Source organism: Podarcis raffonei, chromosome 2 (assembly GCF_027172205.1).
Source record: "Podarcis raffonei isolate rPodRaf1 chromosome 2, rPodRaf1.pri, whole genome shotgun sequence".
In the NCBI taxonomy this organism is placed as follows: Eukaryota; Metazoa; Chordata; class Lepidosauria; order Squamata; family Lacertidae; genus Podarcis; species Podarcis raffonei.
Window position 1 is genome coordinate 76,854,319 of NC_070603.1, and position 16,188 is coordinate 76,870,506.

At 43.6% G+C, this 16,188-nt stretch overlaps 1 protein-coding gene across 3 annotated transcripts in view; it reads left to right on the top strand.

Annotated features, from left to right (window-relative positions):
* Positions 1–885: 885 nt before the first annotated feature.
* The window catches only part of PRKCD (protein kinase C delta), a 64,289-nt gene continuing 48,986 nt past the window's right edge, over positions 886–16,188 (top strand). For 2 of the 3 annotated variants that reach the window (XM_053377612.1, XM_053377614.1), the window contains exon 1: positions 886–1,011. The gene's annotated coding sequence lies outside the window, so the exon portion shown is untranslated. Of the gene's footprint in view, positions 1,012–1,102; positions 1,331–16,188 lie in introns of those variants that run through there. The other variant, XM_053377613.1, reaches the window with a different exon arrangement.

The window sequence follows — 16,188 nt, forward strand, 5'->3', positions numbered from 1 at the left end:
AATTGCACAAATAGCAACTAACACCCCTCCCCCCCCCCACAGAGGACAACACATACGTAAAATAGTATCAATTCCAATGCCATACGGTCTAAAATATCGGTAGGTAACCAGGAAACGCGATATTAAAACAGCATTACTGCACCAAAGGCAGCGGTTCCAGAGCCGCAAACATACTGATGTTATTAATTTATTTATTTTTAAACAAACCTGAGAAATAGTGATGCAGAGGGTATGGTAAAGGAAGCGGAGACCACCTCCTTCCCCGGGCCAGCCTCTGCCACCCAGCTTTAATCAAACGAGACACTTTTCCCCGCTCGGCCATGACCTCTTTGAGCACCGAGCGACTGCGAGGTCTGTCCCGCGTGGCTTCCAGAGCCCGCGTCCGCAGCGTTTCCACGGGGAAACCGCCCGGCCGCGACAACCCCACGAGGCGAGACGCCGCTTCCTCCCAGGGCTGAGAGCGGGAAGGTGGAGGCCGGCCGACTTTAAAACAAAGCGAGAAGACGAGGGAGCTGCCGGGTCAGGTAAAGGCGCGCGGAGCTGTGAGCGCCACACACCCCCGGGCAAGAAAGGCCGGCCAAGCACAGGCCAACCGCGAGAGGCCCGAAGCCGCGAAAGAGCTCCATTCGTCCCGGGAAAGTTCCTCGACGGCGACGGGAGAGACCGGGCGAGCGGCAGAAGAAGCAGGAGGAGGACGGAAAAGCGAAAGGAGACGCTGAAGCCTCCACGGGCCTGTTCGGTTCGATGTGGCCCGCGCGAAGCAGGGGATTCCCGCCCCTCAGCGCGCGCCCCCGCCCCGCTTTCTTCCCCTGCCCGGCAGGTGAGCGCGTCCGGCAAAAGTTGAGGCGGAGCGCGCGCGGGCGGAGGGCGGGGCGAGCGAGCGAGGGGAGGGCGGTCCCGAGGCGGAGGCAGTGCCGCTTGACTGCCTTTCTCTTTTCGGGGCAGCGCTCTCGGCCTCGGAGCGCCGAGCAAGTCCTGTGCTTCCTGGCGAGGGTCCTTCGCGCGAAACGGGTGAGTGACTCGTTGGCGCGCGCGGGCCGCCTCATACCTGCTGCAGCGGAGCCGCCACTTTCGCAGGGGCCGGTGGGGGGGGAGTAAGGAGGAGGGCGAGGTAGTTCCTGCTCCGCCTGCCTCCTCGGTAAATGAGGAAGCGGCGCGGGCAGCGCCTCCCCATCCCTTTTCGAAGTGAGCGAGTGTGTATGTGTGAGAGGGAAATTTTATCTCTCGCCCACCCCACTTTCCGGCGCTGAGGGGTTGCGCGAATGGGCTGAGCACTTCTTCTCGTCAGAGGAGCGGGACCCTCCGGCGCTCGAGTCGCTGCCTGGGCTGGGTGAGTTGGGCGCCCGCCTGCCTCTGGTCTGGGTGTGCTGGGTGGCACACTTTCGCGACAGGCGCTCGGAGTTGCCCTTTCTCTTTCTCTCTCTCCCTCTTTCCTGCTTCTCGCTTCGCAATCGGGGGCAGCCCGGCACGGGGCAAGGCGTGCGCGCCCTCGAGCGGGTCCTGCCCATGGCGGAGGGGGCGCGTTGCACAACCGGGGCGAGAACATAGGGCGACTGAGTTTTAACATCCCGCGGAGGTTTGTCTCCACCGGGACTTCCTCGTTTTAAGAGCCTCCATGTTTTCTTTTAAGTGCTCCGCCAAATTCTTGCAAATCGAATGGTTGACTTAGTCAGGGGAGGGGGTGGGGCTGATGGGCTCGGACTTTTCTCTCTAGCTCACTGCATATACTTGTATGGTGCAAGTTACCAGCCCCTCCTCAGATTTCTTTTCTGAATGGTCTCTAACACCTTTACGGCGTTTTTTTAAAACCCAACAAACTTAAAGACAAACTTTGTTTAACTAGAAAAACACACACACGGACACTCCCAACTCATCGAAATCACTTGCAAAAGCTGCTGTCCTACGGTGTGCCAGAATGGCACTGTCTGAAATCTGGCCTCTGCAGCTTGGCGTTTGTAGGAATTTGGTTACCTTGGCAGAAGCGAAGCAGGAGTCAGGACAGGGAAAACACAGCGACAGTGTTCTTCAGCTGGCAGTTATTGACAGATATTAAAACTGAAAGGCAGCCTCACATGACACCACTATCTGATAGAAGCATTCAGCATTTGTCTGTTTGCCTGATCTTTAGACTTACTACACCAGTGGGTGCCTGGGTGGAACACAATGGCTGTCATCTCTATTAACAATATTCATTGCATTTTTGAAGTGCGTATTATGATTGCTATTTCGATTGCCTCAGTTGTCTTCACTGGAGTCCTGATGGTTTCCACCCCATTTTCTCTACCCCACAGCTAGAAACAGCATGTTGAGTGGTTTGGGGTTGAGGATTAGAAAGGGTTTTCCCCCAAGCTTGGTTAGTATCTATAGGCGTTTGCTTAGTTTGGAATGTGTTTGCCTTCCCATGCAGCGTACGGCTAGGTTTGCTTGCATTTAGTCATCTCAAGTTGTTTGCCATCACAGTTTGTTTCTGTTGTGCACCTGTTCTCTTGAGCAGTGGGTGGGATGATAGAAATGGACTGGATGTTCATTTGTTATCTTCCAACAACTTCATGGTCCTGTGAATGCAAACCATGTTAAGTGTTTCTATAGTGCTATACCAGCATTGCTGAGAAATTTATCAGATGTTTTAAACAGGTACAGGAGTAGTGGCCAAACGTTTTGATAAATGTACAGCAAATGAATTCTCAATTTGTGTAACATGGACACTTAAGGGCATATTAATAATAATATAGAGGGATGCTGGTGGTGCTGTGGTCTAAACCACTGAGCCTCTTGGGCTTGCCAATCAGAAGGCCAGCGGTTTGAATCCGTGGGACGAGGTGCGCTCCCATTGCTCTGTCCCAGCTTCTGACAATCTAGCAGTTTGAAAGCAAACCAGTGCAAGTAGATAAATAGGTACTGCTGTGGTGGGAAAGTAAACGGCATTTCTGTGTGCTCTGGCACTCGTCACAGTCCTCCGTGCGCCAGTAGTGGTTTAGTCATGCTGGCTACATGACATGGAAAGCTGTCTGTGGACACATGCCGGCTCCCTCGGCCTGAAGTGAGATGAGTGCCACACCCCATAGTTGTCTTTGACTGGACTTAACCGTCCATGGGTCCTTTACCTTTACCTTAATAATAATATGTAGCTAGGCACAAAGGCTTGCTGTAACAAATTTCCAGTCGTGACACCCATGCAGCAGGCTGACTGCCTGCAAAATATGCCAACAGCATTTATTTATTTATTTGCCTGATCTTTAGACTTTCTATATCCGAATATGACATTTTTGCACTAGAGAAAAATCAGCAATATGCTGCTTCTTCCTAACATGCTAACCATTAAATTTCTAAATGAAATGGCTGAATGATCTGAACAGATGGGTTAGTCTAGGCTTAAGCCATAAAATAATTAGTTCCAGGAAGTGTAGCTAGCTGTGTCTGGGGAGCATACATGGATGAGTTAATAACTTTAGTCCTAAAGATCCGGGAATACGCACTATGGATTGCTGCAACTTGCTTATCTTTAAGTTTGATTTAATGCAGATTGTGAAAATGCTGTGCCATTAGGTTAATGGGAGGGTGAAGCAGCATGTTAAACAATGTAATTCATTTACTCTTTGGCTACAGTGCTATGTACACTTTTCTGGGAGTTTCATCCGTTGAATCCAGTGAGACTTACATCTGACTGAACATGCGTAGGATTTTTCTGTATTCGCTGCACAAATTGAGCATGATAATCACATCTTTAGTGTTACTTAAATGATCAAAGCACATGCCAAAGAACATAGGGTTCTGAGGGAAGAGAATGCATGAGAACCTATGTGGTATAATGGATGGAATGTCAAGAGTAGGATTGAGGAGGCCCAGGTTGAAATCCCTTCTCAGCCGTGAAGCTGAATGGGTTGCCTGGGCCTGTTGCTGCCTCTGAGGGTAAAAATGCTGGGGTGGGGATACATTTTGATCATATCTTAAAATGTAGGAAATAAAGGTCTACATTCTTGGTATTTGTGTGTCTTGGGGGGTTGTACTTTAAGCTTACATTAATTAGAATGTATTAGAATGTATTAGCCACACCCACCCACCCACCCACCCTCAAAGCAGTACTTTATTTTTTTTTAAAAAGTAAAACAATAAAATTATCAGTAAAAACAGTTTTAAAACCTCAAATGTTTATTGTAATCAGGTCAAAATTACCGTATTTTTTGCACCATAACACTCACTTTTTTCCTCCTAAAAAGTAAGGGGAAATGTCTGTGCGTGTTATGGAGGGAATGCCTACGGGTGGCATGCCTACGGATTTTCCTCCTCTAAAAACTACGTGCGTGTTATGGTCGGGTGCGTGTTATAGAGCGAAAAATACGGTATATGTTTAAGAATGCAGTATATAATAGGAAATCAGATAGTGTACACTTGGTGTGTAGAATACTAAACTTTCTTTGTTCCTGAGTAGTCAAATGGCTTTCAGATTTTGAGATGTGAATCAGTGAAGGGTTGCAGCCTGCTGTTATTCATTAAATACGAAAATGTCCTTAATTTTGTCTGTTCCCTTGATCTGGTAACTTGAGCCTATGAAGTACTGTAGCTTTCAGGAAGGCAGGTGAAATGGCACATTGTACTTGTCAAGTAGTCCCTTTATATAATTACATATTACGAAGGCAAAGTAGTGCATTCCTGACTCTTGGGCTTGTGGATGATTGGATGCTCTACATTGGAGTCAGTGCACAAAGCAGGAAATGAATCCACCTTGAAGTGTTCAAAACCAGCCTTTGCCAACCTGGTGCTCTCCAGGTGTTTTGGACCACAACTTTCATCAACCCTAGCCAGCAAGTGCACTGGCTGGACCTGATGGCAGTTGTATTTCAGACTGGAGGGCACCAGATTGGTGAATATTGGGTTTAAATAAATAAAAGAAGTAAAAGAATGTGACCCCAATAGATTTTTAGTAGCAGCAACTGCATTTGTGGACAGGAACAAGACTATTTCCCTGGAGGGCTGGGAAAATTCAGAGGCACGAGGAAGCAGGATGGGATATGCGGTGAACACGAGACCAGATGAATAAACAAAGGGAACAAAAACGTCCAGAGTTGGGCTTATTCACACTGAAGCAATTCATCAAAGGTGCCTTCGGTTAATCAAATGTATTCTTTGTTATTAAAAATAATTACCAAAGAAACATTTTTTTAATATTGTTGGATTGCATAAAAGAATTGACACTTGGTGGTACGATTATAGTTGCAGCAACCTTTTCTGTGGTGGCACCCTCTCAGTGGAACCCTTCATAGCTTCTAGATGTTTTCAGATCCAATTAGTTGCACTTGTTGTTTTATACCCCACTACCACCACCCCGGCAGGTGCTATGATATTGTCTTAAGAATGTAGTTCACCTGTTGGGCCTTTTGAGTCCAGAAGAGCAGCTCATAAATAAATTTATAAAGAAATAAATAGAAATGCTGTGGGCTCTAAAATGTCCCTTATCAGTTTAGGAATTAGCATATACATATGTGTGCGTAGCATTTCCTGTTCATTTCCTGGAGATGTCTGTAATCTGAATGCCAGAAAAGATTCTCAAAAGTATGATTGCTGTAGTGGCCATCAGCCAAAATGACAATGATAAACTTGGGTGGAGAGGAAAGTAAATAAGATTACAAGGCAGCTTTGAAAACCATAGCATATTTAGCTTTTGTAAATCAAGTTGCTTATTAAATCCATATAAAAAACTCAGAAAAATATTTTTTTAATTTTTGTAATTATTTTGTTACTTACCTATCAAAGTTAAATGTCTGCATTTGAAGACAGCAAAGTGATATTAAAAAGTAATGTTTGAGTTTTATTCTATAAATTTTGACACCACAAATGTTTTATAGTTCGCCAAAATGTATGTTGTTGACAGTTACTTGCAACTACTCCTGTGGCTGCAGAGACCAGTATAGGAAAGACAAGTCTGGTTGCAGCTGGGGCAGATGAAGGCATCTGGTTATGCTGATGTAGATGTACCATGGTGTTGCTTCTCTATGCGTTCCTCCTCTGGTTACTTCTACTTCTACTTCTTCTTCTCTGGTTACTTCATGACCTGACTGCATCCTCCAGGCACTGTGATCATCTTCATGGGATTTGCACATGATGGGTTTGATGTCACCAGCCTTCATGTCTTCTTGTATGCGTGTGAATACTTGTTTAAATCCACCTACAAGTTTTCTAAATTGTGTTTGTGTTTGTGCCTGCTTGCTGAACTTCATACATTGAATATTCCTTTGGAAAATGAGGAGATCCTACTCCAAAGCACTTACAGGTATTAATGTGTCATCTTCAAAATCTCTGAATGGGAAAATGAGGTTTTGAAAGATATGAACCATTTTATGCAGAATAGCATGCATATACAACTGAAGCTTCATTTATTCATTATAAATGAACACTATCAATGCAGTATGCATCAGTATTCTAGCAGAAAATGTTTGATACGCCAAATTCTTCTTCACCATTTCATTCTGTAAATCATTACCTCGGTTTACGAACAGTACTGTTTACGAACTATTCGGTTTACGAACTCCGCAAAACCGGAAGTAGTGTCCCGGTTTGCGAACTTTACCTCGGCCTACGAACGGAAGCCGAACAGTGGAAGGGCACCAGCGGCAGGAGGCTTCATTAGGGAAAGTGCACCTCAGTTTAAGAACGGATTTGGTTTAAGAACGGACTTCAGGAATGGATAAGTCCATAAACCGAGGTACTACTGTATACTGCTGAGATCTAATGTGAAAATTCCATATAGTTAAAGCCATGGTTTTCCCAGTAGTGATGTATGGAAGTGAGAGCTGGACCATAAAGAAGGTTGATCGCCAAAGAATCGATGCTTTTGAATTATGGTGCTGGAGGAGACTCTTGAGAGTCCCATGGGCTGCAAGAAGATCAAACGCATCCATTCTTAAGGAAATCAGCCCTGAGTGCTCACTGGAAGGACAGATCCTGAAGCTGAATACTTTGGCCACCTCATGAGAAGAGAAGACTCCCTGGAAAAGACCGTGATGTTGGGAAAGATTGACAGCACTAGGAGAAGGGGACGACAGAGGACGAGATGGTTGGACAGTGTTCTCGAAGCTACAAACATGAGTCTGACCAAACTGTGGGAGGCAGTGGAAGACAGGAGTGCCTGGCGTGCTCTGGTCCATGGGGTCATGAAGAGTCGGACACGACTAAATGACTAAACAACAACAAATGTGAAAATTCACGATCCATTTCCTTAAAATCACAACTTTGCTTAATATATGGCTTTCAAATAATTTAAGAGGCTACTGAATTTCTGCTTTCTTCTTGCATGCGCTGCTGGTATTTCATTTTCAGCCACGTACCCTACTTCTCTTACCATGGCAAAGAGCAGACTGGCTTGTCCTGCCTCAGGCTGTTGTACCTTTGATGCTGAGATGGAGAATTCAATTCTCTTTTTTTTAACCTTCAGCCTCAGCCACCAAGACGAATGGTCAGAGCTGATGGGAGATGGAGTCCAGAAACATGTGGGGAGGGCACAGGTTCTCTCATCCCTGAGCTGCATCCATTCAGAGAAAGACACAATCCTCATGTGGAACAATAAAGCCCTAAATCAGTATAGCAGCTGAACTTGTCAACATACTTTTCATGCAGTTGCTACTGGCAGGCTGCTATAAAAGTAACACCAGTTTTTGCAAGCGGAATTTGAGGGCAGTTTAGCATAAATAGAAACTTGGCTTTTAGGTATTTTAGTTCTCTGAATTACTATGCAATTTGTTTACCACACCGCCCAGTCATGTATTTTGGTGTTGTTTATGTAAGGTACCTTCTTGGACATATTTAGTGGTGATTATATTGCGATTGATAGTGTTATAAATAATTGTGATGGCCATGTAAAACCGTAAGAATCTTGCATGGCTGCATTTACTATCCCTATTCTAAGTGTATCTAAAACATTTAATTCACTCTGGAAGTGTGCTGCTCTGCATAATCTGGTTTATGATTATGCCTTTTAAACAGAAGAAGCAGCAGGGAATCAAGCCTGCTGCCCAGGAATAGTAAAATAATAGATAGTAACAAAATGCATGTCTCTTCTAATTTGATTGCCACGTTTTCCTGTTAGATCTAAGTTTTTGCTTCATCCTCCATGTGACAGCCCTTCAGATATTTGAAGATGGCTCATATCTCCTCTCAGTCTCCTCTTTTCCAGGCTAAACATAACCAGTTCCCTCAACCTTTCTTCATAAGGCTTGGTTTCCAGACCCCTGGTAATCTTGGTCACCCTGCTCTGTGCATGTTCCATCTTGTCAATATCCTTCTTAGAACATCACTGACACGTGCTTCTCTGTCTCCATGTCTTCCAAGAGGATTTGTCACTTTTCGTTTTTGTACATAACCATGTTTAGCATTATATCTACACTAGCATTTTTGCTAACCATGGACATGGCTGATCCAGTTTTTCAACCATGGCTAGGACAAGGTTTTCAATTTGTGGTTTGATATAAAAATGATTATCGTGGTTCATTCATAAAATTATTTTAAATGAGTAAATCATGGAAATGATTATCATGGGTAAAAATGACCATGGGTAATTTAAAAAAAAATGAAAGGGGGTCAGTTTGGTGTAAGAAGGGTACTATAGGGTACTGATGATGCAGTTCACAATTCCCAAAAATGTATTAAATGAGTGGATGTTCCCTAGCATGAATAAAGGAGGACACTCAGAAATAACCATGCTGTAGCAGAAATCCCAAACTAGGCAAATCACATTCTTTCCTCCAATAGTTCTTCTCCAGCTTGTAATCCAAGCCCTGCTCTGCTCATCTATCTCTCTGTGGATGGTGCAGGAAGGAAAGTCTCACTCCCTCTTTCTTTTACAAGGGTGACATTGTAAGCCCAGTTCAGCCCTGGACTTAATCCTAAGCACAAATATGATCTGGTTGGATCCTTGACTCTAGCATTTGCTCCACAATTGAGGGAAACCACAAAACTCAAAACACCACCACCTGTCATTTGGACACTTAATATACTCTCATGACATAACATAAAAAGAGCTGTGCTAGATGGGACCAAAGGCCTATCTAGTACAGTCTATTCTTCTAGTGGCCACTGGCCATCCAGCAGCTGGACATGAGTGGACTAGCACACTCCCACTTGTAAATCCCAGAGGCATGCTACTTCTGATACTAATATTCATTGAGGGCCATATCCTCGTGAATTGTGTATTTATACATTAATAAATAGTAACAATGCATTTGTTGTCTGTTAAAAGAAGCACTGCATCTCTCTACCTCTGTGTGCTGCTGTTGCCATGTGTGGTGTTGCATTGGGAGCTTCTTGGTGTGGAACTGAAGCAAGCTCAAACCTTCCATCTCTAAATGACTGCCTTGAACGGCTTTCTTCATCTTGCTTGACTTATGATAAGGCTGCCTCTGAGTCCTATCCGAAATGTGATTATTTTGGCTGCACTAATATGGTGACTGACTTTGTAGTGATCCCACTTTATTGACAAAGTTGAAGGTTAGGTGCCATGATGCATGTGACACTTGTTGTGTCTTCATGAGCAGGAGAGTTAAAACTCCTGTGAGGTGGTGGTAGTCTAGAAATTCTAGAAGAATTTCTTTCTTCTGTGCTATCCCCTTTAATTCTGAAAGTTTAGAAGAAGGACATGATTAAGAGCCTTTATAGATACATGAGTAGCTGTCTAAATGCAGTGATTGGAAATTGCTTAGTGTGGGCAATATGTTTTGTGGGTACATTTTTGTACATGGGAGAAGAGCACTCAGGTTTTTAATTAAACAAAGAGGGGGCAATTATGCTTGGACACTTGACGAGCTTAAAAACTGAGGCTGGTAATTCATCAAGTATTTTTTAAATATTAATGTTGTAAGAACAATAAAATTATCATCAAGTTTCATACTTAGGTTAATAACAAAACCTGAATCAAATAACTATTATTGTGAAACAATATGATTTCTTTTAAAGTTAATGTTCATGAACTATTGGTTTTATTACTTTTTTGTTCTGCGCTCTTTTCCAACCCTGTCACTGAAGGTTGTGTGCAAGGTCTTTTTCTCCTCACAAAAAAATCTGGGGGGAGGCTAACCATGTGGCTGGTCCAACTTCACCGCTGAATGCCATGGTTGAGTTTCCCTCGTTCTAATCAATTTACCCATGAAGCAGTGACCTCTGTCACTGATGGTTGCTTGTGTTCCTCCTGTTCATATAGCTAGTAGTTATTGCCCTATTGCTGCAGAGGCAAGCTGTACCTGCTCCTATCCTTTCTAGCAAATAATATCATTCTTGATTTAAAATAAAAATAAAAATGTGTGCCATCTACACAATGGTGTTCCTGGAATATCTAACAGGCCAAATGGAAAGAGGGCCCATTGTGGTAGAAGGCTGTAGCTAGCCTTGTTTTCATTTTCTAGTACTTCCAAAAATAAACAAATAACCTATTTTCTGTATCTTAGCATTTTATCTATAAACAAAGCATTACTAATGGCAAACAGTAGTTTTAAGGAAAAACAACCACCTTAGCTGCTGCTAGTACATAAAAGCACAAGTCCTGTGCATGTATTCAGTGGGCCTTATTGCAGTGGGAGTTATTACTTGAAGTGGAACTTATTCCTTAATAACTTATTGCTGCAAATATGCAAAACCACAGTTTCCTTAAAACACAGGTTTCAGGGACATGCAAGGCTATTCTATGTTTGTTTGGAATGCAACATTCCAGTTTCATTACTCATGCTTTCTAGAGTCTTGTTTAATAATCTGGAAATTCATTTACCATTGGACACATTTTTTAAAAAATCAAATTTACAAGCCTTAAAAAAACAACAACTCAGAATGTCCTTTATATGTTTTGTAAAACAGTTTTGTTGAGTTTACGTCTGCTTCTAATGGGTGATGTAAGTAGAATACTGTGGATTGAACTAGTGCATTGAACTAGTGCAATTTCACCCCCCACCCCCTGTATTTGACTACTGATATAAGAATTACCGGTACTTCTGAGACAGTAGCACTTTCGAATGAATAGAGAAGTAATCTAGTGTTGCTCACTGGAAGGACATGGCGTGGGGAGGGTCTATAAATGTAAGGATCTACGTAGGGCATAATACAATTATTCTCACATCCACGTAGCATCAGGCTATGCGCATTAGAGCAGTGTGCCTGTTTTCTGTCATTACCTTGTGTGATATTATGTATGTGCAGCCAAGGCAGGCAAAAAGGGAGTTTTGTATTGTTCTGAGGGAATCCTGCCTGTATGAGGCAGGATCAAGCCCTAAGTGTAGGCAAATTTAGGAGTCAGGCCTAAAAAAACCCATGAAATTTGAGAATGAGATTTTTCTCTAACAAAATATATTAAAGGCTCCTAGCTTTGGTTGCTATAGTGTGACAGTATAAACTATGTAAGTGTGGCAGTATAAACTACCATATTTTTCGCTTTATAAGACGCACCAGACCACAAGACGCACCTAGTTTTTGGAGGAGGAAAACAAGAAAAAAAATATTCTGAAATCTCAGAAGCCAGAACAGCAAGAGGGATCGCTGCACAGTCAAAGTAGCAATCCCTCTTGCTGTTCTGGCTTCTGGGATAGCTGCGCAGCCCGCATTCACTCCATAAGACGCACAAACATTTCCCCTTACTTTTTAGGAGGGAAAAAGTGAGTCTTATAGGGCAAAAAAATACGGTATGTAAGTTCCACTGTATTCAGTGGGGCTTACTTAACCTGAGACATCTTTATTTTGGATGGAGCAGGGGGGGGAGAAGCAATTTTGTTTTCTGCATGAATGTGTGTATTCAAATGGCTCATGAATGGCTCATGAATGAATGCTAACAGGGATATTCTTGTGCCCAAATAGTTAATATATAATGCAGATATGTAGTTCATTAATTTTGAGTTATTAACACTGGTCAAATAAATGAGATTCCAACATTCAAGTATTCTCTCATGTCTATAGCGTGGACAGCATATACAGTAGTCTTGGCTACTGTTATTTGGGATGAAACAACTTGATTACTTTCTATTACAGTATAACTAGCTGCTCTCTATATTAAGCATGCATGATATAGAGCATTTAAAAAATAGATTTTTTTTTAAATCCAAAGACACTGATTATATTTATAATCTTTTTCTTTAAGCGTTACCTCAGCCCAGCCATATGCAGATTTAAGTGGGATGCACAGTGCAATCTAAACAATGTCTATGAAGAAGCAGGTCCTATTGAGCTCAGTGGGTCTTACTACGAGATAAGCATGCAGAGGATCACAGTCTAAGTCTATGGAAATAAATGCCTTTAAGCCCATTTTAATCCTGCTGAGGATCAGACTGTATTGATATAAACTCCTTAAGCCACAAAGCAGACATCTCTCTGGTTTACTGGGTTCTTTTAAGATCTTAAGTTTTAAAGCATTTAAATGTTGAAGAAACCAGAGGCTTTTCTCTTGGGCATGGTCGGCCAGTTGGTGTTAAAAAAGGATAGAACTTTCTTTATGTATGCTACAACAGCAGCAAGAATACTTATTGCAAAGTACTGGAAGACGCAAGATTTACCCACTCTGGAAGAATGGCAGATGAAGTTGATTGACTGTATGGGATTGGCAGAAATGACTGGCAGAATCCGTGACCAGGGAGAAGAGTCGGCGGAAGAAGATTGGAAGAAATTCAAGGACTATTTACAGAAATATTGTAAAATTAATGAATGTTGAATGATGTCGGGTAGAAAATAAGGTGTTTTTTAGCTGTAATGCTTTGAGATAAGGATTTGCTGAACAAATAATTTGAATTGGAATACAAGAAGGGAAGGTATGAGGAGGTCAGGGAAATATGTTATTGAAAAATAAGTTGTGAACTTTATGTGTTTTTAAATTTTTTTGCTTTTTTCTTTTTGTTTGTATAAAAACTGGAAACTTTAATAAAATATCTTTTTTTAAAAAATAAAGCATTTAAATGTTGATATTTAAATGTTGAGTATTATATAACTCGACATTGAGTATTATATAACTCGATGGCGGCGCGCATAGACGCTGCGGCTTAGTGCTCTCCCTTAGCGTTTTGTTTTGTTTTTATTACTTTTATTATTTTTGCTTGGTCCGAGTATGTCTGACCGGGCAAGAAAGATTTACAGCAGGCAGGAACTTCTGAAGGTCGGGTTACAGTGTGAACGAGCTGTAAGAGCTGATTATTTTCGCCCAGATAACGTTCCGGTGGGAGTAGCCAGGCCGCCGGGCTCTCCATGGATTACTATGCCTCCAGGGAGGAGGCGAAGGCGGCGTAGAGACAGGAGGCAAAGGCGGGGTTGTCGGGCTGGCGTCCTGGTAAGATTACAGAGGAGTCCATCTAAACCACCACTCCCCAGCATATTTCTTGCCAATGTGAGATCTCTTGCCAACAAGATGGATGAATTGAGGTTGCAGGCAGCAAAGAACAGCCTTGTAAAAGATTGCTGCGTTTTATTTGTCATTGAGACATGGCTTCAACCGTCCATACCAGACACAGCTATTCAGTTGGAAGGCTGGGTGGTACATCGTCATGACCGAGGCATGGACTTCGGAAAAACCAGAGGAGGGGGGCTGTGCGTATATGTGAACAAATGCTGGTCCAATAATTCTAAGACTGTGGGCAGTCACTGTTCACCGGATTTGGAATATGTGGCTGTTAAATGTAGACCAGCCTATCTCCCTAGGGAGTTTACAGCTGTTATGTTAACTGGTGTGTACGTGCCACCAGATGCCAATGCCAACTTGGCTTTGGGATGCCTGCAGAGCCTTATCAGCAGCCAGCAAGACAAGTATCCTGAAGCTGTGCACATCATTGCGGGAGACTTCAACCATGTAGAACTTAAAACAGTGCTCCCAACGCTCTATCAGCATGTGAAATGTCCCACAAGAGGGGACAAGACACTAGATAAAGTTTATTCGAATGTAAATCACGGCTATAGGGCTTTACAGCTGCCACACTTGGGCCAGTCCGACCATATGTCGTTGTTCCTGGTACCAGCATATATCCCACTCAGGAAACGGGCTCCCACAATATTAAAATCTGTTAAAATCTGGCCTGAAGGTGCTATTCACCAGCTGCAGGACTGTTTTGAGAGAACTAATTGGGATATTTTCGATCGTTCAGACCTGGAGGAGCACACGGCGGCAGTTCTGTGCTATATCAATCACTGCACAGACACTGTCACAGTAAACAAATCCATCCGGTTTTATCCCAATCAGAAACCCTGGATGAATAGAGAGGTCCAGGGCCTGTTGCGGGAAAGGAACAGGGCTTTCAGGTCAGGCGAGGTGCAGCTTTACAGTGTGGCAAGAGCAAACTTGAAGAGGGGTATTCGACAGGCAAAACGGGATTATAGGCTGAGGATTGAGGACAATTTAAGGAGCAACAACACAAGACAGATGTGGCAGGGGATTCAGCACATTACCAACTACAAACCTAACCTTGGTGCTGTCGACGGTGACCCTTTGCTGGCGGAGGAGCTTAACCTCTTCTTTGCTCGCTTCGAGAAGGAGCCACCTGAGACGCCGGTATTACAGCCACCAGCCCATAGGGGCCCCTCATTCACGGTAGAGGAGCATGAGGTGAGAAAGGTATTGAGGATGGTGAATCCGAGGAAGGCGGCTGGACCTGATGGCATCACTGGAAAGGTGTTGAAGGGCTGTGCGGATCAGCTGGCGAGGGTCTTTACTAAGATCTTCAACAAGTCCTTACACCAGTCTATTGTCCCACCCTGCCTGAAGTCGTCAACTATTGTCCCTCTGCCTAAAAAATCCACAATCAGTAGTTTGAACGACTACAGACCAGTTGCACTGACTCCAATCATCATGAAGTGTTTTGAGAAACTGATGCGCCGTCATATTATTTCCTGTCTTCCATCAACTTTTGACAACTACCAGTTTGCATACAGGGCAAATAGATCCACAGAGGACGCTATCACCACCACTCTCCATGCTGCTCTGTCCCATCTGGAGCAGCCGGGGAGTTATGTGAGGCTGCTGTTTGTGGACTTTAGCTCAGCTTTTAACACTATCCTCCCCCATAGACTGGTGTCCAAGCTAGAGGCGATTGGACTCTCCAACTCCACCTGTCTCTGGGTTTTGGATTTTTTGTCAGAACGTTCTCAGAGGGTTAGAGTAGGGTCACATATGTCCACAGCCCTTAGCCTTAACACCGGCTCACCACAGGGTTGTGTGTTGAGTCCCCTGCTCTATGCTCTCTATACGTATGACTGTACAGCCACCTATTCCAGCAACAAAATCATCAAGTTTGCTGATGACACTACGGTGGTAGGGCTCATTTCAGGAGGGGATGAGTCCGCCTATCGGGACGAGGTGGAGCGGCTCTGTGTTTGGTGTGGAGAGAACAATCTGGCTCTTAATACGGCTAAGACCAAGGAATTAGTGGTGGATTACAGGAAAAAAAAGGCGGACATTCAGCCCTTGCATATCAATGGGGAACGGGTGGAGAGGGTGGCGGAATTCAGGTTTTTGGGAGTAACTATCGATCAGGGCATGACTTGGAGCGCAAATACCACTGCTCTGGTGAAGAAGGCCCAGCAGAGAATTTATTTCCTCAGACTTTTAAAGAAGAACAATCTGAGTGAGAGACTGCTGGTGTCCTTCTACCGAGGCTCCATAGAGAGCATTCTTACATACTGTATTTGTGCTTGGTTCTCCAGTTGTACAGCTAGGGAGAGGAAGGTGCTCCAGAAGGTCATAACCACAGCACAAAGGATTATTGGTCAACCTCTCCCATCTTTGGAAGAATTGTACGGTTCCCGTTGTCTTAGGAAAGCAAACAACATCCTGCAGGATTCATCTCACCCGGGATACAGTCTGTTTGCACTACTGCCTTCTGGCAGGAGATATAGAAACATCAAGTCAAGGACAAATAGACTGAAAAACAGTTTTTACCCGAGAGCTGTGGCCCTTTTGAATGCTGTAACTCGATAGTGTGACCTGGGAGATTGATGGGTGTGGGTGTGGCTGGAATGTGGTTTGTTGGTTGTTGTTGTTGTTTTGCTTTTGTTGTTTTTAAGGGATGGCATCCAATTTCGTTGCACTTGTGCAATGTTGCACGTGTGTAATGACAATAAAGAATCTATCTATCTATCTATCTATCTATCTATACACCCTAGAATAGGGTGGTGGCAGAGACATACAGTAAGGGTGGGTGCAAATGGTTAAATGAAAGCAGTTTCAGTGATGAATTAACAGTAGTTCTT